This window comes from Podarcis gaigeae (genome assembly GCF_964106915.1).
Source record: "Podarcis gaigeae genome assembly, chromosome: 6".
Taxonomy (NCBI): Eukaryota; Metazoa; Chordata; class Lepidosauria; order Squamata; family Lacertidae; genus Podarcis; species Podarcis gaigeae.
The window spans coordinates 59,082,970-59,109,886 of NC_139682.1; the positions used below are offsets into that span (position 1 = coordinate 59,082,970).

The 26,917-nt window shown below is 41.9% G+C and overlaps 1 protein-coding gene and 1 long non-coding RNA gene across 2 annotated transcripts in view; both read right to left on the reverse strand.

Annotated features, from left to right (window-relative positions):
- The window catches only part of DAB1 (DAB adaptor protein 1), a 654,787-nt gene that overhangs the window by 620,142 nt on the left and 7,728 nt on the right, over window positions 1–26,917 (reverse strand). Inside the window, exon 5 of the mRNA XM_083742749.1 lies at window positions 14,679–14,761. The gene's annotated coding sequence lies outside the window, so the exon portion shown is untranslated. The remainder of the gene's footprint in view (window positions 1–14,678; window positions 14,762–26,917) is intronic.
- On the reverse strand, window positions 509–2,753 carry LOC310847493. Its single transcript, XR_014565832.1, has 2 exons — window positions 2,689–2,753; window positions 509–936 (listed from the first exon to the last, which is right to left on the reverse strand). It is a non-coding gene; the product is annotated as an uncharacterized lncRNA (long non-coding RNA).

Here is a 26,917-nt window from a genome sequence, read left to right on the forward strand (position 1 = left end):
AACCTGATGTTGGGAAAGATGGAGGGCACAAGGAGAAGGGGATGACAGAGGACAAGATGGTTGGACAGTGTTCTCGAAGCTACCAGCATGAGCTTGACCAAACTGTGGGAGGCAGTGGAAGACAGGAGTGCCTGGCGTGCTCTGGTCCATGGGGTCACGAAAAGTCGGATATGACTAAGCGACTAACCAACAACAACAACAACAAATCTAGTCAAGTCCTTAACCCACAGTATCAAACAGACACTTGATCCAAAAGGTACATATGTACTTGATATTTTTTTTAAAAAAAAACACAACATATTTTTTTTTTATTAACAGGCCAATCCAATCACATTATTTCCAAATCATATTACTTCCAAATTATGCAACCAGATTTTTAAATTTTGTTGGGGGTACCCTTACATCAAGCTCTGAACAAGAATCAAAACATCACTTCTGTTACTGCTTTTATCAAACGGTTCTATCCAGATCTGTCCAGATAGTCTCTTATTACTTCTTCATCTTCTTGTTGTTATCATGTATTCCTTTCTTTGCAATCTCTGATAATCTTTGCAAGCAGGTTAGGAACAAACAACATCTGTGTGGGTTTTGCACACTCCAAAGGTCATATCTCATAAGGACAGCCGCCATTCCTCCCCTTCTTCAAAAAATTTATCCTCGGTCCGTCCTATTAATTTTCCCAAGCTTGCCACATATATCACAAAGGGGCTCTGCCAGGTTATCACTTTCAACCCATCATTTACATTCCAATGACCCTGGTCCTCCTCCCCTTGTCTTTCTTCAACAAGCCTGTCTTAACAAGACGCCATTAAAATCTGCGTCATAGAATTTTTCCTCCGCACTCCATATTTACCAGTCCTCTCTTCAATCGATAATTCACTCCACACAGCTCTTAAATTCTTGCTTGCGATTAGTAAAAGGCGACGATTCGTCTCTCTGGGGTGGAGGTTTATAAATACTCACATGAGGCAAAGAAAATAAAAGTTTTTTCCTTTTTTTTAATAAATATGTATTAAAGATTTTTATAAGAAAAAAGCATAAATAACAAACAACATACTTATGTCATACACAAAATTCCATAACTCATTTGGACTTCCTCACGTCTCCTGCTCCCACTTACATTGTTAAAAAGTTTTTCCAAGCAAATTATCATCTTGTTTTCAATCTTATATCCACTCATTTAAATATGATCAAATAGTTCTCCCAAAGGATTTGTCTTTTCCTTAATCTCACTTATCATCTAATTTCAATCTAGTTTAGTGGTGGCCAATTATTTATGATCAAGCATCCTTCTTAACATTCAATCAAATTACAAAATTTTTGTAAATAAATTTTAAATTTCTTCCAATCTTCTTCCATCCTTTCTTCTCCCAGGTCTCGGATTCTGCCGGTCATCTCTGCCAGTTGCATATAGTCTATCAGCTGCATCTGCCATTCTTCCAGTGTGGGTAGATCTTGAGTCTTCCAGTTCTTGGCAATAAGTATCCTTGCTGCTGTTGTTGCATACATAAAAAATGTTCGGTCCTTCTTTAACACCCCCTGGCCGACAATATCCAAGAGGAAGGCCTCTGGTTTCTTGGTGAAGGTATACTTAAATACCTTTTTCAGCTCATTATATATCATTTCCCAGAAGGCCTTCACTTTAGGGCAGGTCCACCAGAGGTGAAAGAATGTTCCTTCATTTTCCTTACATTTCCAACATTTATTATCAGACAAATGGTATATTTTGGCAAGTTTAACTGGGGTCATGTACCATCTATATATCATTTTCATTACATTTTCCTTCAAAGCATTACATGCAGTGAAGTTCAGCCCAGTGGTCCACAACCTTTCCCAGTCCTCAAACATAATGTTATGCCCAATATCCTGTGCCCACTTTATCATAGCAGATTTAACCAGTTCGTCTTGTGTATTCCATTTTAGCAGCAGGTTATACATTCTTGATAGTACCTTAGTCTTTGGTTCCAACAGTTCTGTCTCCAACTTCGATTTCTCCACCTGGAACCCTAGTTTTTTTGTCATTTTTAAAAACTTCTTTAATCTGGGCGTAATGTAACCAGTCTCGCACTTTACCCTCCATTTTCTCCAAACTCTGCAATTTCCAATTGTCACCGTCTTTTTTTAATATTTCCCAATATTTTGGCCATTTGGCCTCCATATTGGGTCTTTTTCGGGCCTTGGCTTCCAGAGGGGACAGCCACCTCGGAGTTTTATTTTCCAATAAGTCTTTGTATTTTGTCCAGACATTAAATACTGCTTTCCTGACAATATGGTTCTTAAAGGCCTTATTGATCTTAACTTTGTCATACCATAAGTATGCATGCCAGCCAAAAGCATTGTTAAAACCTTCCAAATCCAACACATCAGTGTCTTCAAGAAGTAGCCAGTCTTTTAGCCAGCAGAAAGCTGCGGCTTCATAGTACAGTTTTAAGTCTGGCAGGGCGAAGCCCCCTCTTTCTTTCGCATCAGTTAATATCTTATACTTAATTCTGGGCTTTTTGCCCTGCCAGACAAATTTAGAAATATCTCTCTGCCACTTCCGGAAACACTCCGTCTTGTCCACAATTTGCAATGTTTGAAACAAGAACAACATCTTTGGCAATACATTCATCTTAATAGCAGCAATTCGGCCTGAAAATAAAAGTTTTTTCCTCCACCACCCCCCCTCTTTTTTCGCTCCGCACATACCAGTCTCGTAATGGTGGTTCATCGCTTGATTTATTTGTCTCCTCCCGTCACTCCAAACACAGAGATGCATTAATCAGCAACCTTATCTCTCGACCTTTGCTTCATGTAAGTGCTTCAGCTTCATTCCAATTATATATTTCCAATTATATTTTCGAGCTGAAGCGAACCAGGGCGCTGATTGGAGATAGCGTCAGGAAGCACCGAACCCACCGAGGGCAAATGCCAAACGTCCTGCACCCCCTTCTTTCGAATCCGGGGCTGCATTATGGACGTCGCTGGCAAGGCTGTCCCCCCATATCCTTGGGGGGGGGGCTAGGAAGGCTGCATACTTCCCATAGCAGCCTCTTTATTACCTCGTGTGGGTCGGAGAGATGTTATTGTCAGCCATCTTCCAATGCGCCACCTGGTGGCCCCCATATATGTACTTGATCAATAGGTACCATATTAAGTTTTCTATTTGTCTCTCATTGTTTCACCAACTCCTACAATCGTTCTTCCTGCGTCGTATTTACAGAAGATTTTCTTGGCCCTGACATTTTAAGGTAACAAATGTTGTGATGGTCCAGGAGAAACAGCTGGACAAATGCCAGGGTGAAAGGTAGGCCAGGATGTTTGTTCTGATGAACACCAAAATTAAAACAAGAGAGAGTCTTGTGGCATCTTAGAAACTAAAACATTTCTCGTGGCATAAGCTTTTGGCTTGTTTTTCTTGCAATACACTAACATGGAAACCTCTCTGGAAATCAGGGCAGTTCAGTACTACTCAGAGACAAGCCCCAAAGTGCTCAATGGGGCTTGCTCCCATAGTTTCAGACTATGTTCAGTTATGTTCCCGGGGCATCTATAGGTCTCGTTATTGTGAGATATCTAAACACATACATACAAATGATCCAACAATATGCAACTCTTTCTTTTCTATTTACAGCTTGTGACTCATCAGGAGTAAGTCTCATTGTGTTCAACGAAGCTGATACTACTGGAGTATATGCAAGGGTGGCTTTTTAATATCCTGACTTTGCCATACCAAAAATCTCCTTTCTTTCCCTTAATGAACCCTGAAATGGCATTTCTGCATAGAACACAAAACAAGCCCCAGGGCAGACTATCACTCATGTTTTAAAGGCATCATTCAACCACGCATGACTACATAGGTATTTTGCTCAATATTAATTACCTGAAAGGGATGGGGGGGAGACCAAAACTGTACACAACCCCGAAGCTTTATGCAAGTCTATCAGATTTTGTCCAGTGCAGGCTCCTTGGAATTTAAAGAGCAGAATCCTTACAATTACAATTTCTCTCACAGCATCTTCCTCACCTCAGTTTATGTGACCAGCATCAAATGAAACCTTTGTGTTAAGTATTTAATTGAAGCAGAACTAGGACCAGTAAACCCAGCAGCTCACTCACCCATTAGACTTATACCCTTGCTTTCTTTTTTTTAAAAAAAAATTGAAACGAAAAAGGAATTGAGATGCTGCAAACATCCTGCATTAGAAGAATCTCCTTTTGTGAGATGTCAGCAGGAGACAATATATTCCGCTTGATAATTATGTACTTCTGCACAATCACGTAGCATTATATACAAAATCATCACACTGCAGAGATGAAAACAGCCTGAAATGCTAATTAGTTCCAAAATTAACAGTGATTTGATTTAATGTTGAATAAAGGTTTGCAGCGTTAATTTAGCTCAAAATGGTCACATGCTGGCGTTTTAAATAACTCAGCATGTCTTGTTCTGGATGCACAGAACTGCCATCTATTTTAAAAAAGTAACAGAACATGCTCTGTTTGACTGAGCACCCAAACTCAATGGCTAAATCATCCAGCAACACATACCCAGTGCCCCTTTAGAAGTATGGCTGGGAAATGTTGCAACGCCCCAGTCACCCTTAGGAAATATAGGCCATACTGGCGTTATGCAAAGTGGCAGAGGGAATAAACAATGAGGTAAGTCTGGTTATTAATTCAAGGCAGAGAAGCTGCCAGTTTGCAGATGTGGCACTATGAAGAGCACATTTCCAAGCTTTAGTCATAGTGGGCCCAGCAGATACACAGCCCCAACTGGAACACTGGTTCAGTCCTACTTAAGTGCATGTGTGTGTTTATATATTTACACATATACATATAAATACACACACACATTTTAATATGCAATGTGATTCCACTAAAGAATAAAACGTTGGTTCCAGAATAGAAGTTTGAACGAATCAGCTTCTGATTCTAAAAATAACAATTCATTTCAATTTATACATTTCTGATGCTAACAGTTCATAGACACTAATATATACATAAGCACTTAGGTGGCGATAAGCATATAGAATTTCCTGTTAGCCTTCAGGAAATTACTCATTTCCTGTTCGTCTGAAACCTCAGCTAGAAACATGGCATTCTCTCCCTAGGGATGCAAGGAAAAAATGTTAAGTGAATCAAACCAATTCACATCTCCTGGATTAATACATGTATCAGAATGCAATTATCGTTTGGATTTTGCACTTCCTTGAATTTTGCAACACAGTTCTCAGATCAAAAAAGTGCCAAAATGTATAAAATGCATATATTAGGGGGGAAATGCATTTATAAATATGTATAAGTTTTTATATGATATGCAATTTCTGTGCAGATTTCTGTAATGCAGCAACAGGATGATAGGACTTATTAATGAACAGATGCGGAATTGACATGGACCAGGAATTGACTGAACTGTACATCCCTTGTCTTACCCAGTGGAGAAGATGGACTTTGGGGAAGTCAACTATACTAGGGGGAAAGATCTACTGATTTGAAAAATCATATTCAGCCCTATATAAGCTACAGAGTCGGAGAAACATTTTTTCTCTGTGTCATTCTGGGATTTGGGCAGTAGAACTATATGAGTATCTCCCATGTGTGGTCTTATACACAAAATATAATCTGTTCATACTCATGAATATGGCCTAATGAACAATTCCTGGAAATCCCAGCCAGGTATTCCAGTTAAACAAATCCAATAACCATATTTTTTTTGCTTTTAAACAGAATACTAAAAATGTGTTGCGCTTGTTTTTGCTCTTCTGTAGGACAGAGCTCTATTCTTTCTGCAGTTTCTAACAGCACAATCCTATACATACCTACTCAAAAGTAAGTCCCATTGAGTTCAATGGGGCTTCCTCCCAATCAAGCAAGTACAGTATATGATTGCAACCTTAGGTAAGTACATTCAGACAGCTAACCAGTCCCTTGTTAAAAATGTCATCTTGAACATTGGATTAATGTCACAGCTGCAGAAATTCAAAAACTGAAATATTGTAAATAATATTTCCAGACATTGGTATAAAAACAAAAACACCATGTCAAGATATAATGGTTGGTGTTTTAATGGCAATGTATCTTATTTATTTATTTTTTTAAAAACTAGCTACAAAAAATATGTCTTTTCCCCTCTATTTATGTTAATTTGACATTTATTAATGTGCACAGAAATAAACCTATATTTGGCTCAATGCAGCAAATGTTGAAATTATGACAACAGAATTTAATGATAAATTGATATTTGCTGAGGTGAAAAACGAAATGCAAAACCGGTCTGTCATTTCCACTAGTCATCGTTGAGATTAAACAATCCTGCAGTTTTCTGGTTCAGTGAGTGTGGAGAAGGTTATATATATATATATATATATATATATATATATATATATATATACACACACACACACACATATATATATACATATACATATATATATATATATATATATATATATATATATATATATATATATCCAATACAAGAAGCAGCCTGTGTCTGGCAAGCTCACACCACTCCATTTCCTGCAGCTTCAGCATTCCAAGAGCACTTGGACTGTGCTACACTTATTTTATTGTATAGTTCAGATGCACTTGGTCCAACCTCATCTGCATTTGCTTGGCTTGGTGAACCATTCAGTTCAATTATAGCATATTACGCATGAGGTAATTGTTTAACTTTATGAATTAACGTACAGGAGGATACTAGGGGGAATGAGACACAGAGCAGAAGATTATCACTGGGAAAACTTCAGGTGACACTTTTGGGAGCAGCCAGCAGCCAATTCAGGTCACCAAGTGCAGGAATATTTGTAACCCGGCAGAAGAAAAAAGTTCTGAAACAGTTGGAACATGTCCACTTAACAACACCCCTCTTAACATGCCTAGAAAAACAGGAGGTGTGTGAGTGGGTAACATCTTCTTGTACCCTCAACCCCAGCGAGAGAGGCAACGTATTGGAACACAAGACCAAATTGCAGTCATCTCCTCTATTTCTCTTATGGACAAATGGGACAGACAAATGGCAAGCAAGTTCCCTACATTCACTGCACATGTGGGTAGGACTTGAAGCACCTGAATTACATCTAACACAATAAGAGTTTACTTAATTTTCTTAGACACCTGATCTCCTCAGGCCTATGCCTGTCTTTGGGACAGGCTTTTACTGCAACAAGATATCTGTAGGATATAGTATATATCATTTCTGTCTCTTTAAGGCCAGCTGTACTGGATCAACAGGTGAGGGCTACGTTGTCAGGGTTGGGCCAGATGGCAAGCAGATTCTTCCGCCAGCAGGATTAGACAAGCTATCTTATTTAGAAATATTGGCTGGCACCCAAACAAGTTAGACTTGGCCACGGTTGGCAGCTTTAAGATCTTATTGGTTTTTTGTGTCACATGATTTTTGCTGGCTGTCAGGGAACTGACATCGGAGCGAGAGTTGGAGGCAAGGCTCCCGAGCGATGCAGGAGAGGGGACCAGCAGAGGGGAATGAAATCAGCACAACACCAGTAGAGAAGGGAGGGAGATGGAGGAGTCGGAGAGGGGTCTCCGAGACTCTTCGCCCGAAACTAGTGGGGAAAGCACACGCCTCTGCCCACTCCTTCCCTGCGCAGAAGATTTCCGCGCAGGGAGAGTAGGCGGAGACTTGGCATCAAACAACTTCTTTGCTGGAAGAGGTTCAAGAAGCGCCCACTGACGGATTCTGCAAGCGACTGAACGGCCACGGAGCGAAAGGCTGTCAGCCGAGGCAAGGTTAACCAGGCGATCTAACCAGCAGTAACAGCAACTTATGCACAAGTAACCCCTTATAACCATTACACTGGCCTTTGATTTGATCCCTGGCATCTAAAAAAGCAGGGTCTCAGGTAGCACCTGAGATGAAAGTCCTCTACCTGAGACGCTGGAAAGCTGTTAGAAGAGACAAGAAAAGACAACATGAAGCCCTCCAGATATCAATGGACTGTAACCTTCATAATCTTTGACCACTGCTCAAGCTGTCTGGGGGTGATGAGAATTTGGAGTCCAATAACATCTGGAGTATGCTAGATTGACTACCCCTGAGGCAGCCAGTCGGATAAGGCAGCCTCCTGTGGTCCTATTCACATCAAACAATTGATTAGAACTTTTGGTCCTCCAGATGTTGCTGAACTACAGCTCCCATCATCCCTGGTCACTGAACGTGCTTGCTGGGTCTGATGGGACTTGTCATTCAACAACCACTGGCCAAAGGTTCTCCACACCTGCTTAGATTATCACCTTTGTTCTACTCTGTAACCACCATGGCTTTATTTATTTATTTATTATTAATTTGTTTATTGAATTTATATACTGCCCTATACCCGGAGGTCTTGGGGTGGTTCACAAAACAAAAACCATGGTTCCACCATGATAGGATAGCTAAATAATAACTAATCTGTATCCAATGATCTTGTACACGTGTCATCTCTTTGTTCCTTCATGACAAACCCTGTTGTTTCCCTTTGCCTTTATCCTGTCTGTGTAATATGAATTTCAAGTCTCTTCTGAGACTGTAGCGCTTTGGGGTCCTGCACAGCACCTGGCACACATCTGACACCCAACCTGCACAGGTAAGAAGCATAGATGACCCGTTATCACAAACAGGGATGTATTGTTGCGACCTACAATTTTCCATAGGTTGGATGTGATTGTGTGCTGTACAGAATTATAGATGCCTCCCAACTAATAAGAATAAATCACTGCATCTCTTCTCAGTAAATGCTCGGAAGAAATCACTCTTCCTCAGACATATGCCATGAGGTGCCAGTTATCATAGGCAGGCAAGTGAGGAGAAGAAGATCTGACATCTTAATGGGTTTGCCCTTCAGACCCTTGTAGGGAAGAAGGAGAGAGAAAAGTGGAAGGAAAGCCGTTTATCCTCCAGAGAAAGACCCCTGATTTGGATTTAGCTTGTGAGCCCGGGGTAAGTGGAATACATTAAGCAATTTTATTTGAATTATGGGTGGGTGGCAATCTGTGTTAGTGCACTCTGCTTAAGAGAAGCAACACTGAACAAGGAAGGAGCTTTCAATTCCCATGGAAGAGACCATACTCAAGTCCGATGAGGGGCTCAATTATGGGACGACAAACAAAAAAGAGATTGTCTTGACTGAGGCTGCCATCTTCTGAGAATACTAGAACTTTAAGTTTTGCTGGTTCCAGAAGTTAGAAAATGCTGGGTGACTAAGCACACACACTCAGTTATGTCTACAGCAGAGGTGGCTAAGGTGGTGTTCTTCAGATGTTGTAGGGTGCCAGCTTCCATCAGCCCCAGAAAGGATGGTAATGGTCTGAGATTATGGGAGTTGTAGCTGATAACATCTGGATGGCACATTGGCTACCCCTAGAAATGGGCCCTGACCAAAGCACTGCTTGTACATAACAACTAGAAGACCCAAAAAGGGGTCACACCCTTATTCACACCAAAATATAGTGATGCCAACTTATGGTGGCAATGCATAGGTTTCAGCTGCAGCTGCTACATGAAGATATTCCTCGCCAGAGATTCTAACCATCTCATTCCAGATGGGATTTATTATATGCAACATAGTCTTTAGGGTGAAAGAGAAAGAATAAAATTCTTTTATTCAACTGTGAAATTAAATGTGGATTAGATCTGAACTGATCTGTCAGCGGATTCGAGGCGTCATGTGAATTGCTCTTATTGCTTAAGCTATCTGACGCTTGCATATACGAAATCTGTCCTTAGAGTAAAAAGAAGGGCACTTTTTAAAGCGGGTTAAAAAATCATAATGCCAGATTATTTCTGTGTCTCCCAGGTAGCTGTGGAATTCAGGGGGAAAACAACAAAACACGTATTGGCAGAGACAGTTATTTCCCTCCTCCCCCCTATGACTCACCGAGTATAATCCATTGCAGAGTTTAGGAGTACATTGGGGCCCCTTTAGAAAGGATGATTATGACAATGATTACCAAGAGGTCCCTGAGAAGTGTAAAAAAAATCATGCTGATTAGCTTCCAGCAGTGCCATCCAGCCTTTGCAAAAGAGCCTGAAGTGAAATGAGAGGGATTGTCCATTGCTGTGTGTTAAGGGGAAGAATTCAAATTGAGCATCACGCTGGGCAAGCACATCGAAAACAAATACCTGTGACAAAGGCTCCCTGCAGAGTGGTTGCATACATCAGATGCAGTGCTTCCCTGTACACAAACTCTGAGATGGAGTTAAGGTCCATTTTGAAACTGGTTTTAATTGTGAGTATCAATGTGTTTGTTTTGCAACAATGGCAGCAGACTCTGCTGGTGGAGCAGCTGCAGAGAGCAAAATGCCAAAGGAAATAACAATTTAGCCTGTGATCCTTTAGGTTGGAGCCCTTGTGCCGAGACAGATGCAGGATTTTTTCTGTTTGAAGAGCAAGCAAAAGCATACTGCTGTGGTCTTATTAATTAAACTCAGAAATATCAGCAAAGCCAGTTTGGTCACGTGACCTTCAGCTGTTCCCATAAGTTTCTGATATTGAGGCAACTGAGAGAGACAAGGCTCTTCTCAGTCAATTGGAGGAGTTGATTTCTTCCCTCTGAATCCTGGCATTGCACCGAGGAGCTCAGGAAGGTGCTTTGTGCAAGACACAGAAGCCCTGTACAGGCATTATTGCTCCTGTGTTTATCCGGACAGGAACAGGAAGTCATCTAGTTACCCTGGCCTCTAGTCTTCACATGGAGCATTACCATTTGTAATGGTGGAGCCTTCAAGCACAAAGCTGTACGCATGAAGTCTCTATAGCAACAGTCATGCTGTTCACATGAAGACAAAAAGGTGGCACTGCCTGCACATCCGCACTCCCATGCTGATGAGCATAGGCACACAAATGCATGGTTTGGGCTAGAGGCAGACCTGAATTTGTTACCAAGTGTACACTCAACATGGAGCTTTAGCCAGTTATAATCACAAAAAGTGTTTACTTTGCAAATGTGCCTTTGTGGCGTCTGTACTTTACAGCTTTAGTGTACACTTCAAACATCCTTTGTAAGCAAGAATTGTCCTGAAAGGCAGTTAAAACTGAACAGATTGGTATGAAAAGAAGTAGTGGCATGTGAACTGCACCCATTCAGAATACAGAGAAGTGATATTTGAAATCACTGCAACTGAAACAGCAAAATATCAGGGACAGGGATGAATTACATGTGTTACGGTAATTGTCTACCAGCAGGGAACACAAGTTGTAGTAGTTTATACAATTGATTACAGCCCCACTCCCAATTTGCCTTGAAATGACTGGGGTGGAATAGCATAATGACTATGTGATTTGCATAATTAGTTACATAAATGACACAAGTTTCATAATTTTACCACAGCAGACAGTGAGACAAATAATGTAGGTTTTGGTGGAAGACAAACTGCAGCAGAAGGTAAACAGTGCTGCACGTGACCAATACAGGGCAGGGCAGAAAACGATGCCTTCATACATCCCTAGTTCCAAACATACGCTTAAAAATCTATACACTATTTCTGATCTTGCCACTGTTTTTCCAAAGGAATACCAGAAATGTACCAAGACACGTAGTATTAAGTTTTCATAAACAGAAAAGTGTGTAAACAGGTAATCAGAAAAAGAAAAGACGAAAGACAAATGTACTATATGAAATTCTAAGCACAGCGATGACTGACAGCAGGCTGTACTCTGGGTACCACATTGTACTACATTTTTTGTTTCATTATATGTTGGATAGCTCAATGAAAACATCAGTGTGGTGTGCAGCCAGCAGTAAGTCTATGTTAGGGATTATAAAGTAGAAGGCTAAAAATAAAAGTAGCCTGAAGGGTAAAATGCCGTTCTATAAATCTATGGTGCAGTTATATTTGGAATGCTATGTACAGTTCTGGTCACCCCATCTATAAAAGGGCATCTTAAGAGGCGGAAAAGACAGAAAAAGGCAACCAGAATCATCAAGAGCTTGTGGCGCATTCCTTAAGAGACAGGAATGGCTTACCCCCAGGATGTGGACCTGATTCTACACACACACACACACACACACACACACACACACATTTCTGGTTTCCATAACTTACCAGTTTTGCTAGCAGCATCACCAAAACTAAAAATAACAGGCATGCATACCTCTCCACTCACCCCTGCCCCATGATACAGATGGGTTGATCATTTGCTTAAGGGGGAGTGATAATCCCCTTCCTCATCTGATCATTCTGATCTGCAGGATGAGACTGTGTGCTTGTTTTGGGGGCGGGGGGGTATGTAAGAGTGTGCAATAGTTTCAGGTGGCCACACACGGAACTGGCATTGGTTGGCCAAGGGTGTCTACAACTTTCGGGCAAAAAAAAAATGGTTAGCCACCCCTAGTGGGGTGTATGTTTTTAAACATGCTTTCAATGAATGGTGTGTACATAGTCCATGAGAGAAGCCAACCACGTATTCTCAAGTGTGATAAAATGGGTATGACATAGCCTTGAAAACAAACGGGTACCGCTCAGCCTTGAAAACAAATGCTGCCAAATCCAGAAAAATGTGCATCGACGCCCTTTCAACCACACCTTAAAACAGCCTTCCACTTTCTGCCAGTGCCCTCCTGATGAGTTTTCACTACAATTTCTATCAACCAACACATCCAGCGGTTATAAATTTTGGGAGTTATAGTCCAAAATGTTGGGAAGGCACAAGGTTGGGGAAAGCTGCCTTAAAGGTCCTCACTCTAATTGTCTAAGGTTCTTCCAATAAAAGTAAACTATCAGAGGGAAATGACATCCATGTCTACGGGTGATAGGCTGAGTTGAAAAACTGTGATGCTGTTGGTTTGTCAAGCTTCCTAGAACAGCTCTGAGGTGCTTTACAAAATTGCATGGCTGAAGTTACTCTGAATGTTCTGTGTAGGAAGACCCTATAAATACGAATGAATGTAGCTTCCTTTTTCAAGCAGGCTGATAACCTCCATGTGCCTCGGATATTAACTGGTCCTCTTACACACCCTTCCAAGGACAGAAAGCTACGCCATATAGGCTATGCATGTATGTGAGCTTGTTGCCCCCTTGTGGCTCTGCTACAGAAGTTGCAAACAGAACTACTCTCTGTGGTTCCTGAAGTCTGGGGCCAAAAAGAGTCTCTTTCATTTTGAGGGCTTTTCCACACCAAGGAGGCTAATTGTAACCATCTTGGTCATCAATCCCACCTTGAAGCCATTTTCCATTGTGAAAACAACCATCATTGTGCAGCTTTCCAGTATTTCTTATGGTTATTTTTCTTCTTAAAAAAGGTGAATATCTGCCACAATATGGCTTCCTCAAGACTGTTCAGCTATCCATAGCCTTTCATTCCTTAACTGGAAGAATATCATTGGTTTACGGTGGCAAGTAGAAAATAATGCTTTTCATCGTTAGTTAGATAATTATAACCTACCTTTCTTCTACTTTGGAACTCAAGATGGCCTACATGGGATTCCAAGGTAGGCTTCCATCAAGTCAGTTCCCAGGTCTGTTTAGTTTTAGCAAAGTAGCTGTGTGCCCTTAGACCATGGTCTGGGGCTGAGCTGGGACTCTCTCAAGAGTCTCTGTGCCATAATGACCAAAGGCACAAGTCATTCTTATAGTATAACAATGTGGAGGTTAGCAATTTAGATCTTAAGTGTGTTAGATCAGAGGTTCCCAATTACTGAGGACCCCCTATTTTTCAAAAGCCAAGCCATGGACCCCCTACTTTTGAAAATTTTGATAACTCTATGGTAGTTACCTCTGCAAACCAATTTTTTGAATTGGCTTTGAATAAGCAAATGATTTTAGGTATACTAAAAAACCAGGCCATAAAATATGTGATTTTACCATGCAAAAATGACAAAAAAATAGTTGGGGGGAGGCAAGGGATGGGGCCACGGACCCCCTGGGTGCATTCTGTGGACTCCCGGCAGACCCTGGACCCCTAATTGGGAACCACTGTGTTAGGTGTTTTCATTGTTCTCAGACACGGGCAAATGTTTTAATGCTCTGAGTAGCTGTGCAGGGCAGTAGAGAATACTTGTACTATGAGCTCTAAAGAGTGTAGTGCAAGCATGATGCAGTATTAACAGTGCCAGTCTCTGAGCAGGTAAATCGGGATTAAAATCCTTGCTGACCTGGGCTCAGTAACACTCTCTCATTTATAGGCTTGCTGCGAGTATAAATTTAGAGCAACCTCTCTAAATGCTGCCCTGAGAGCCTTGCAGCATACAAAGAGGGGAAAATATTTATCTTGCTTAAAATATTTTTCCATTGTAAAGTGGAAAATGAAAATTTGTTCCATTAGAAATGTATATTTCTCCCTCCAAACCATGTCAAGTTTACATGGTCACCTACTGATTATTTACAGGACTGTCTTTTTATGCACGCACCTCCTGCTATATCTTTTTTTCATTACTCTGGTCCACACTGATAACTAATTTCATTCATTTGTCCATTTCTGATGCCTGTTTGTTATATACATTCCTTGCCTACAGCAAAGCTTGCTCATGAATTCATCTGCAACTTCATACACTTCCGTGCTAATCAGAGAAAGTGTTCGTTTCCTAGGCTAGGAAAAGGGATCTCAAATTACATATTTAAGATGCGTCTCAGCTCAGGGAGAATTAAAATCCCTCATTACCTTTAAAGGAGGCCAACACAACAACTAATAGCTACAACTAAATTCATTCACATCGTTAGTATTCAAAACTGTCCTTTGAACTCCCGTCCTTTTGCTTACCAGGCTCACAGCTTGACCTTCCCAAGTCATTGGAATGGATGGATTTTATGGCTTTAGAAACAGCTTTTCATTCTTCTGTGTTCCTGTTGATAACAACCAAGTAGAAGATTGGATTTCTCAACCCACAGGTGAAATATTGAAAAGAAATAATCATTTTAACCACCACTGTTTACTGGTGTTAAATAGACAATATTGTTTCTCCATAAGTCAGGGCCCAATGCAGACCTTTAGATGTATTGGCTTAAACAAAAAACACTTTTATCAGATTTAACTATAAGAATGATAATTGCATACATCTACTTCTAATTATTTTTTAGGGAAATCAATGATCAAGCTATTGCAATCTGGTAAAAATCTACATCTTTGCTCACAAAATCTTTCAGAAGAAAATAAATATTTACAGCATCCTCTGATATTCAAATCTCAGCATTTCAGATCTGTTGTTTTCATTAAGTGCTTCATCGTTTCACAGTTCAATAACATCTTTTGCAGCTTTATCCAGGCAATCAATGCTAACTGACTGTTTTTGCAGTATTCAAGTCCAAAAAATTTGGATCAGCTACAATCCTCAGGCTACAATGCAAACTCTCTTTGCACCAGACTGGGCAGGTGGAGGGAGCTGGGTTGGGTGGCTGGCAGATATCCGCAAGGCATGGGAGCCCGGCAGGAAGTCGCGCTGGTCTCCCAAGGCTTGTGCAGAGCTGCCTGATCTGGGGGCTGGGGGGGGGAAATAATTTTTTTTTCTTTATTTCCCCCCCTCTAAAACTAGGTGCGTCCTATGGGGTGACAAATACGGTATCTGACTTTTAGAAGACATCTGAAGGCAGCCCTGTATTGGGAAGTTTTTAGTGCTTGATATTTTGCTATGCTTGAATGCAATGCAGCTGCTGGTGAAGCAGTGGCTTAGCTGCTCTGTTACCCTCTGCCAGCAGCTGGCCAGGGTTTGGACATTAGAAAACAGTAGGACTCTTGCATTTACCAATAAAATGTTGCACACAACAAGCTATTTTGTGAATATCCAGACTTGCGTTCTCTTTCTTGAAGGATCTCTCTTTGACTGCAGTTTTAACATCCTGGTACAACCGCCTGCAATGCAGGAATCTCAGCTAGCTAAAGCATCCATGGCAGATGACCACCTGACCTCCACTTTAAAAGCTCCAAGGAAGGAGAGTCCACAACCTCCCAAGGGGAACCGTTCCACTGTTGAACAGTTCTTACTGTCAGAAAGTTCTTCCTGATGTTTAGTTGGACTCTCCTTTCTTGTAACTGAATTCCATTGGTTTGGATCCTACCCTGCAGAGCAGGAGAAAACAAGCTTGCTCCATGTTCCGTGTTCCAGCCCTTTTGGTATTTGTAGATGGCTTTCATATCTCCTCTCAGTCTCCTCTTTTCCAGGCTAAAATAGCTCTGCAATACAACAGCACACAACCAAAAAGTATCACACTGGCTGTTCATGTTATGTCAGACTGCTAAATCAAATATCCAAATTCATGGATATTTGGATTCATGAGTGAGCTCACAGATGCCAACATTGAGTTTTCGGTGAAGAACATTAGAAGGCAGGAAGGTTTGGTCACTGGGGTAAGAGAATCAGCTGATAACTCCAAAGCAACAACAGCATTTTATTGGTGGCTTCTGCACAGTTAAATGTGCAAAAAGCACTGGTCTATGGCATATGAAAGAATAAAATGTTTAATGAGTTCTCACTATGCCAAATTACTTTAGTCTTGTCCTGTCCAGCTCATCCGGTTGCACCTAAGTGGATCTGATTTCCAATCAGAAAGCAAATGAGCACTTGACCTATATATTTCCTTTCATATTTATCCACACCCCGACTTCTGTTTTCAGTGACTGCACAAGAACAATTCCTGTGGGGGTCTCCATTCATTTCAAAGAAACATAACTAGCAACAAACTCAGTGTAACATGGAATGGAGAGTTCTGCTCTTCCGTTGTAAAGGATGGGGAAATAATACACACCTGAGCTTCAGGGTTCAGAAATATTGGTTTGGAAAAGTATTTTAAATAATAGGTTTACCTGGAGAAAGTAAATTGATGTAATTGCCATGTTAGCTTCCCCTCATGCAATATTCTGAGAATCTATAAATATACCAGCATAAATTCTGATCTGACACAGACCAGAGTAACACTACTCATATCAGTGGAGGTCTCCTGGATTTACACCACTTTCAGAAAGTAGCTTTTCTGTATTTAGCTTTAATTTAAAAATAAATGAATTTTCCACAACACTGACAGTATTGACCTTGCATATTATCCAAATAGAAATTTTTAATGAAACAAGAATAACACAAGAGTACATTTATAATAGATATGCAAATATTGGTCTTTTCTTAAAGGTCTCCCCATCTACACTCATGGGGCTTGCTTGCCTTACGTGGGAGGTGAACCCAGTGTGCATTTATTAAAGTGACAGCAAAAAAAGGAGTTCATAGCTACAGTCAGAACATCAATTCGATTTTTTTAATAAAAAGGAAACAAAACATTACAGAAGAATTCTGCTTCTGGAGCTCTCTGTCTAAGAGATATCATATATTAATTTGCCTCCTTCCTCCTCAGCCCAGTTTTAACTGCTGTCTTTCCAAAGCAAATCCCTACCTTGGATGGACAGATTAAAAAACAACAACATATAGCTCTTCGACATTCTATGAGAATCATTCTACAGTGGTACTTTGGGGTACAAACTTAATTCATTCCAGAGGTCCGTTCTTAACCTGAAACTTTTCTTAACCTGAGGTACTACTTCAGCTAATGGGGCCTCCTGCTGCTGCCGAGCTGCCACCGCACGATTTCTGTTCTCACCCTGTGGCAAAGGTCATAACCCAAGGTACTACTTCCGGGTTAGCGGACTTTGTAACCTGAAGCGTCTGTAACCCGAGATGTTTGTATCCCAAGGTACCACTGTATGTGTCTTGATCTTCTTTTGTCAAGCATAATTAACATTCTATGTGCATGAGTAGGCTGGATCATAAAGAAGGCTGATCACCAATGCTTTTGAATTGATGCTTTTGAATTATGTTGCTGGAGGAGACTCTTGAGAGTCCCATGGACTGCAAGAAGATCAAACGTATCCATTCTTAAGAAAATCAGCCCTGAGTGCTCACTGGAAGGACAGATCGTGAAGCTGAGGCTTCAATACTTTGGCCACCTCATGAGAAGAGAAGACTCCTTGGAAAAGATCCTGATGTTGGGAAAGATTGAGGGCACAAGGAGAAGGGGACGACAGACGACGAGATGGCTGGGCAGTGTTCTCAAAGCTACCAGCAGGAGTTTGACCAGACTGCGGAAGGCAGTGGAAGACAGGAGTGCCTGGCGTGCTCTGGTCCATGGGGTCACGAAGAGTCGGGCACGACTAAATGACTAAACAATAAGAACAGGCTGGTTTACCAGGGATTCACGGGTGGGGGGGGGGGTGGCAGTGCAAGCATAAATAAATAAATATTCTAACTTCCCATGTAAGCTTTGTGGTAGCAAATTAGGATGAATGTTCAATAAACAGGTCCTCTGGAGGAGCCTTTTCTATTTAAAAGTGAATTTGTTGTGCTAGGGCAGCAGAGCCCTTTAAGCTACTTTCCTTGCACAGATCTAAATTATCAACATGCTTTTGACTCCCTCCTGCAAAATACTTTGTTTCTGGGGGCACCCTTGGGAGAAATGCTAGGGATGTATTTGCTTCTGCCTTGTTTTCCAACACCTACATTCCACCCCCCCCCCCCACCAAGAAGTAACCATCAGGGTCATCAGGGGTTAGCGTTGTGAGGTATCTCCAGAGGCCCACACCCTAGCCCTACCCACTGCTGATCACTACTATCTCAACCTTGATGGCAACCGTCAGGCCCAGAAAAACAGGGGAAAGGACATGGTGCTTTAAATTGCAGGTGTGTGCCTAGAAACACGACACAAAAGGTAATCCAGATGTGCCCTAAATTACTCATGATGACCACATATTTTCTTAGGGGAGGGGATGCAGCTCAATGTCAGAGCACCTGCCTTGAATGCAGAAAGTGCCAGTTTCAATCTCTAACACCTCCACATGAGACTGGAAGCGTCTCCACTCTGTGACCTCAGAGAGCTTCTGCCAATCAGTGTAAACAATACTGAGCTCCATGGACCAATGGTATAAAGGCAGCTCCCCATGTTCCTTTGCCCCACCAGCTCTCCTGACTGGTTGCCTTTGGTGACTAATTCCATTCTTTCTTTTCTCTTATACCTCTGCTTTGCTGTGTCTGTGTGCGTACACACTTAGATGTGCTCAAGCGATTAGCCTTGGGAATATTATGGTTTATATATTGAGTGGACATAATTGATTTGTTCTCAGATTATTTAATGGCAGCAGGTGGCAGCTCCCTAGCAAAGAACGGTACGCCAGCGACAAATTACTTTCTCATATGTTATGCTTGTTTCCTTCATTATGGAATGTACTTAAATGCAGCAAGGCAAAGTCAGATGAGGAAGCCGCAATTGATTTCATATACATTTGCCATGACCCTGTGACAGATTTTGTGAGCTGGTCTAGAGAATGGCCCATGACCAGCAAGGATGATTGTTGTAGTCTAAGAATACCAGGAGGGCCTCAGTTCCCCAACCTGAATTTAGGATGTTGATTCGACACCCTCACCACACAGACACATCTTCTTACCTGCCTGACATTAGTAAGGCTCTGTGCTGGCTGAAGCTGACGGGAATTGGAGTCTAACAATATTTGGAGGTCTACAAATTCCCCATCCGTGCTGTAGATTATGTGTATTAGCATACCCCTTAACTGTCCTGGGGAAAGGGGGCATCCTGTTTTTCCCTGCAAGAGCATGATGGCCATTTTGGACACTGTGCTCCCACACAGTTTGGAGACATGATATTGCCCTGAAAAAAATAGCTTTTTGGGGAGCCATCATCTTGTGTGCCACCTCCAAATGCACATTTTGGGGCTGCCATGTTTGGGGGGAAAAACATTTTTCTCCAGGGCCACAATCTTGCACAGGTCAAGTGACTCACATGGAAGTGCAGCCCCAGAAGATGGTTTTTCCATTCATTGCATTGGAGGGTATATATCAGGTATTATCTGCAAATATTAGAAGAAGTTAGTCTCACTGTGTACCATGCCAATGGGTTAGGTGTGGAGAAAGCACAAGTAGATTCAGAGAGAGGGGTCAGTATCCTGCACCCACTAATCACTAATCCAAACAGGAGCTAGAAAAGAGTTAAATTCATTCTCAGTCTTCCTTCCTCTGAGCTCTCTCTGGCGTTTCCAAATCTGCTTCAGGCAGTTGGGGAGGTAGGGATTGCTGTAAAACAATTGCAGCAAACAGCATTGAAAAAAGGAGAGCATTTGCACATTTAAGGAGCTTGGGGAAATACCGTTCCTTGCTCCTGTGAAAATACTACATTTGATCCGAACATCGAAATGAGTGAATGTTCTGTACATCTCTGAACGTTGCCACTTGTATTTCATAATCATTCTTCTGTGGTTCTCCTGGTTTAAGTCGTGAAACCAATATGAAGACATTTTCACACAGACAGGTGCAGTCTCAGCCTCAATCAATCATTCTGTAATTAGGAGCCTGTCAAGAAGGGCTAAATATATGTTCTGGGATTTCAGCACTGCTGCAAGCTTTGTGGATGCAAAAGTTTGCCAGGGAGGAAACTATGGAACAACAGCATCTATAGACATCAGAGACAGAAATGCTAATTTGGCTTCTGCCTATTGTTGCATAGTAATTAAGTGCCAATCCTCACAACTTTCTGGGATGGCAGAAAATGGGCTGAAAATGATACTGACCGTTGTTTAGCTAATGTCCTCACTCAATACGCTTTTGGGAAATATGCATAGATGTACCAACTCATGACCTGCACTTGTGGTTAGGTGCACAAACTATTGCTTCACCACAAGGCAACCAATATGCTGGTTTGCTTCAAATCAACTTTCTGAGAATATTCATCAGGCTACCACACACTCCTTTCAGCAGATTCCATATCTCCACCCCTTCCTTCTGAGTGGTCAAACAACAGTTTGAGGGAAGAACAGCTGAGGGTGGGAGAGAGCAGCGACTGTAAAGCAAGAAGTTGTGAGCTTGGCCCATCATGCAGAAATCCAGAACTGGTGGTGCTGATGCTCATTGGCACCAGTAGGGCAGAAGACAGTGAGGCCAACAGTAGATGACAGCCGGAGCCAATGACAAGCAGAGTGAATGGCAGTTTTGCCTCGTCCTCCATCCTACTGAGTTCTGTGATGGCAACATTCAGGAAGAGGAAGCTGACAGCCAATGTCAACTCCCTGGGCTGGATGCTAAGCAAGATGGTAGGCAGGTGGGAGTTGTGTGAGGCAGACGGAGGCTGGTGGGACATTGAACCATTTGCCCTAATGCCTGGGATCCACAAGTGAAACAGTTCACTGGAGAAATCAGATGAGATGACACCCAGAGCCCTAATACAGAATAGGAAGTGCCACATAAGAAAGTATAGGGCTCAGAGGAAAGAAACAGGTGCCTTGAGAGAATCAGTCATCCAAGCCAGGAATAGCAAACATTTGGCCATCCAGACATTCTTGTGCCCAGTAAGCCCCAGCCAGAATGGACAGTGGCCAAGGATGATGGAAGTTGCTGCACTACATTGGGAGGGCCACAGCTTTTAACTCAGGCTTCCCACACAACCCTCCAGATTTTCAAGGGGCACATGGAACCCTGTAGGACAAATTGGTTAAAATCACTCCCCTCTCCACTTCCAACAGTGGAGAAAATCCCATGAGCAGAGTTCCACTTGTGGAATCTCTGGATCCAAGCCACTGGCTTTGAATGGATTTGTGAATGTTAACCATCCATTGTACATGGCTTTCCTTTGTTGTGTCTAAGTGAGCAGCAAAATAAACTTCTCTTTCTGTAAGAAAACTTACAATAGATCTGTGGCGGTGATTGGATTCTAGCAAAAGGGTCTCCCTTCAGTAATCAGCACCTCTTTTGTTGAATGCACAGGATGAAAGTTGGTTAAGGCTATAGCCAGAAAAGGAAATGTAAAGAATACAATTGAATTAAGAGTGCTATTAAATACAGGGGGAAGTTATCTAACATCTGCTTAATTGTAACTCCTCTTAGCAGGTAATATCAATGATCCATCAATCAGAGAAAGCGGGGCTTGGAGGAAAGCATGGGAGAGGGGATAAGAAAATCAATATGCAGTAGACGCGGTGGACTAATAGAAAATCAGTATCTGTGGTGCTGCTGCTCACTCACTTGAGATGCCAACACTTTCTAACAAGAGTTTCTGCAAGTGAGTGCCAGGCTGCTGCTGTACTGGGGCAGACAGCAATAAGTGGCCACCGTTCCTGACCAGTAATGAAGGAGAAGTTCAGGTAAGGAACAGTCCAGCTCTATGATTCTATGGCCATGGTGCTCAACACACTTCCCCAAGAGGCATTATATTCCACCATTCAATATTTTGGAAATATGAAAACAGGAGAAGTGTGGCATGATAAGGAAAAGGAGACTTTGTTTTCTTAATGCAAGAAAGCTGTTATACTTGCACACAAACAACAGGTGCAATGGTTACAGGGCCTGATGAAATGCAGCTTATGCCTTCAGCAGCCCTAGGGTAAATGGCTGTTTTTCGGAAAGACATGGTTCAGTGGCAGAGCACATGCTCTGCATGCCAAACATGGTGGCTTCATTCCCTGGTATCTTCAGACAGACTGGGAAAGAAGGCTGTTCTCTGAACCTGGAGAGCCATTTCCTGTCAGTATGAAGCTAGATGGACTAATGGCATGACTTGATTTGAAGGCAACTTCCTGCATTTCCAGTTATATACACTCTTAAGACAAAGTCATGTGTCACCTACAGTTGAGCACAATTAGGCTCAAGTGACGCTACAGTAATAAACCGCTTGTGTGGGAAATGGCTTTGCCAATGATAGAAGATGTGATAGGTTATTATAAAGTGGCCTTCCCCAGTAAGGTGCACTCCAGACCCTGACTGCATGGTCAATGGTCAGGGCTTGTGAGAGCAGTGTTGCTCAACATCTAGAGGGCACAAGTTCAGGAAGGCTGTTCTATAGCAGGCTGTTGGCCTTTTAGCACCCGTGATTCTCTATAGTTGTTGAAATCCTTCCAACAATCTACCGGCTCCTAATAATGGTTTATAAAGAACACCTTTATAGGAAATATGTCCTTCATACACTGAAAATAATGAATATGCATTTTCCTTTCTTTTCCCAGCTCCCATCTGCAGGGAACATATGCCACGCACAGCCATTCCAAAAGATCAGAAGAAGGTCTAAAGTACACAAGCTATAAAATATGCAGACTACGTCCTCACACAGAAAAATCACATTCCTAAACGGGAGGGGAGAGGGGGTGAGGAGCCACTTTGCTGTTAATGAGGGTTTAATTAATTGTCAGCTTGGCTCAGTCATTGAGGGCTTTCACCTCTGTCCCAGAATGTCATGGTTGCCAGGCCTACATTGGGGTCTGAATTCATTGCCAGTGCTGACACTGCAGTCTTACATTAGAGGTCCCAACCTTCCTATAAAGTGCTTCAGCTGTAAGGGTCTTCTGGTCTCCAATGGCAACTCCAGCTGGTAGGTGAAATGATGCTGGCTGGCACTTTTCAGACAGAGTACAGATGGAGCCACTTCCTCTCCCTCTCTCTCAACAAAAAACGCTGTCCAGTGTGAATAAACTAGGTTCTAAAAGGAGCCACAGCTGTGTGCTAGCACATCATAATAGGGTGCATGAGTGAGGTGGGGCAATGGACAGGGAATTGTGTTTGATCAAAGAAGGTTCAACTCCCACTGCTCAGTCATGGGTGGCCCTGAAGCAAGTCAGTGTCTGTCCAACGGTGCTTGATATGTTACCAATCAGCTCCAAAATGCATGAAGGCATCGGCTTGTGAGAGTCACCACAAGAATGAAAATCAGTGGAAACTGTGGTGTCTTTAGGATATATATACAACCTTTGCACATAAAGCCTGAACACAGGATAGAAGGGCTTGCAGCATTAACACTCCAATATATCTTGCCTATCCAAGCCACAGCCCAGAGCAAGACAAGCCTTTGTGTTTCCAGCTTCCAGTAGCAACCAAAACTCTCTCTTTTACACAGACACACAGACCACCTCCTACCTGTTCTCCACCCTAGGATGATATGTCAAACCAGGTGAGGGGGCAATGCATACCACATTAAGACCAATACCTTACAAACAGACTGCTTTGACTTTTTAAACAGATTCTTCTATTAGATTCTGTAACTTCACTAGATACAGAATCACAGGCCAGGAAATCATGCAGAGTGACACACACACCCAGTAACATATACAGTGGTACCTCGGGTTACTAACTTAATTCGTTCCAGAGGTCCGTTATTAACCTGAAATTGTTCTTAACCTGAGGTACCATTTTAGCTAATGGGGACTCCCGCTGCTGCCGCGCCACCGCCGCGTGATTTCTGTTCTCATCCTGAGGTAAAGTCCTTAACCCATGGTACTACTTTCAGGTAAACAGAGTCTGTAACCTGAATTGTTTGTAACCCGAGGTACCACTGTAGCAGTATTTTTTCCATAGTTCCATCATGCCCCATTGCTGCATTTTCCATGTGTATGCTTCTCTGCTATGATGAGGCACCAACAAAAAAAGGCTTCCTATTCAATATCCCCTAATTTAGTATCCTAGTTCAGTATCTCCTAGTTAAGATTCTCCCTGCCCCCATGGCAGTGTAGAGGGTAACCTTTGATAAGAAGAAGTATGACTGACACACTTGCACAAGACTGACATCATGTCTTATTTTACTTGTGAGAGCAACTTTTAACTTCAGCCTCTAAAAATGAATTACAATCTTATTCCAAGATCATTTTTTTCGACAATATTGGTTGCTAGCAAGCTCTTGCTGCTTCTTTTGCATTGGCTTCCCTTTCACCAGCCTAATTTAGAGCCAATTCATACATCTATTTAAAACTGTTGTATCCAGCAAACAGATGCATGATGGGTGAGCTACCAAATAGCAGCAGCCATTCCATCAGCCCATAGTAGGCAGGGTGCACAAGGTCTACTGGGCCACTTCACCTGCTCAGCTAAGAGGCCAGCAACTTTTAGCTCCTCCTCTCATTGAACTCTTTCCAATTCAGCTGGTTGTTACAAGAAGTCTTAACTAAGAGCTAGTAGTTGAGTTTGCTTTCCCCCCCCCCACACACACCTTCCTCCTTCTCAATTCCTTTTCCTTTGTTGTCATGTCTTTCAGAGAGCCAGTGTGGTGTAGTGGTTAAGAGCGGTAGTCTCGTAATCTGGGGAACTGGGTTTGATTCCCCGCTCCTCCACATGCAGCTGCTGGGTGACCTTGGGCCAGTCACACTTCTTTGAAGTCTCTTAGCCCCACTCACCTCACAGAGTGTTTGTTGTGGGGGAGGAAGGGAAAGGAGAATGTTAGCCACTTTGAGACTCCTTCGGGTAGTGATAAAGCAGGATATCAAATCCAAACTCTTCTATAAGGCTGAGGGTTGGGGCTACCTTTTCCCTGATTCCTGCAAATTGAGCTGCAAACTTTTTGTGGGATGAAGAGCAGGGTAAAAATATTGAAATAAATAAGTAAGTAATTGGAGACAGAACATATGCACAATACTTTTTCACTGATATTTTTCACACATTTGACTGAGAGTTGTCAAGTACTGAATAATCAAGTTATTGGAGATCAAGAAATTTGTGAACCTGGGGAACTGAGTGTGTTGTTGTATGCTGTTTACACAGAAATTCACTACAAGGGGAGTTAATGGTAGAATTAAACTTCATTCCTGGGACTCAGCTAAATTAATAAAGAAACAATGATTTGAATGCACTAGAAACATACAACAGCAGCTGGCACCAGAAAGCAGGAAATTTTTATACAGTGGTGCCTCGCAAGACGAAATTAATTCATTCCGCGAGTTGTGTTGTCTTGCGGAGCGCGGATTCGCTGGGTATTAACGGCTTTAAGAAAAAGGAAGCAAACTCGCAAGACGTTTTCGTCTTGTGAAGCAAGCCCATAGGGAAAATCGTCTTGCGAAGCAACGCAAAAAACGAAAAACCCTTTCGTCTTGCGCGTTTTTCGTCTTGTGAGGCATTCGTCTTGCGAGGTACCACTGTACACAGTTTTCCATAGGGTTTTCCTCCCTCTTTTGTTATAACTATCTAATTTCTGACTTATTTATAGCATTTTTTCCTATGTGTAGATCCACCTTGGATGAGGTCTCGGAGCTTACATATCAGTAATAACTTCTCCAGACAAGTCACACCACCAAGGTGACCTCCTGGGTTATAGTTGTTTCTCTTAAAGGATAGTTAGTTGATAATGTATACATTGCATTGAGCATCATCCCTGGAGAAGTGAGCATCATACTGATAGCGGGGGGGGGGGGGGTGTCACACAGTTCACTCTCTTTCGTACGGATTTTTAGGGGCCCAGGACAAGCTAAAGCCAATCCCAAAACCACCTGACCCACAAAGGGAAATAGTGGACATATTTATCTGCTGGTACATTTATGCCCAAAATGTCATGGTTTGTTGTTTTAAAGTTCACTCTGATACAAATGAATGATGGTCTATCATGCTGATTTGTAGAGCAAGGTAGTCCTAACATCACTACATTCAACATTAGCTTCCTACACTTAGTGAAGCTTAGCAGTGGAAAGAGCTGTATAAAATGGATGGCTACATAACGTTTAGTACAGAAGATGCTTCTGGATGACAGCTTTAAGAGTATAGTACCACAGGAGGGAGGAAAAAGCTCTTTGTTTGGTCTCCTGTTAATATTGGTGTAAATAAAATGCCTTGCATTCCTCTATATAAATTTAATTAGATTTATTTCTGAGATATTGTGTTCCCTTTTTATTTGGTGTGCTGGACTTAGTGCTCTGCTACCATAAAGATATTGAAAAGATGCCATCCAGATTATGAAATAACACGTAAGAAATTTAAGAAAGCTAGCTTCACTGAGGTAGATTTTTATTTTTCAATAAATCACCACAAATCTTTAGATAACAATTTTTACAGGCTAAAAGGGCTGGAGAGATAAATTTAAGTCACTGTGAAATGTCTCCCCATTTCCCTGACAGCACAACTTTTTAACAGGAAAAAGTAGGCATACCTCCACCAAAGGTACACAGTGCTCAGCTCTTGACTGCACTGTAATAAGATATGGAGGTTTTACAGTGCACCTAAGGTACGAGCTATTAGTTCCTGAATCTGCTGTCCAAAAGAATTTTTTCAGTGACTT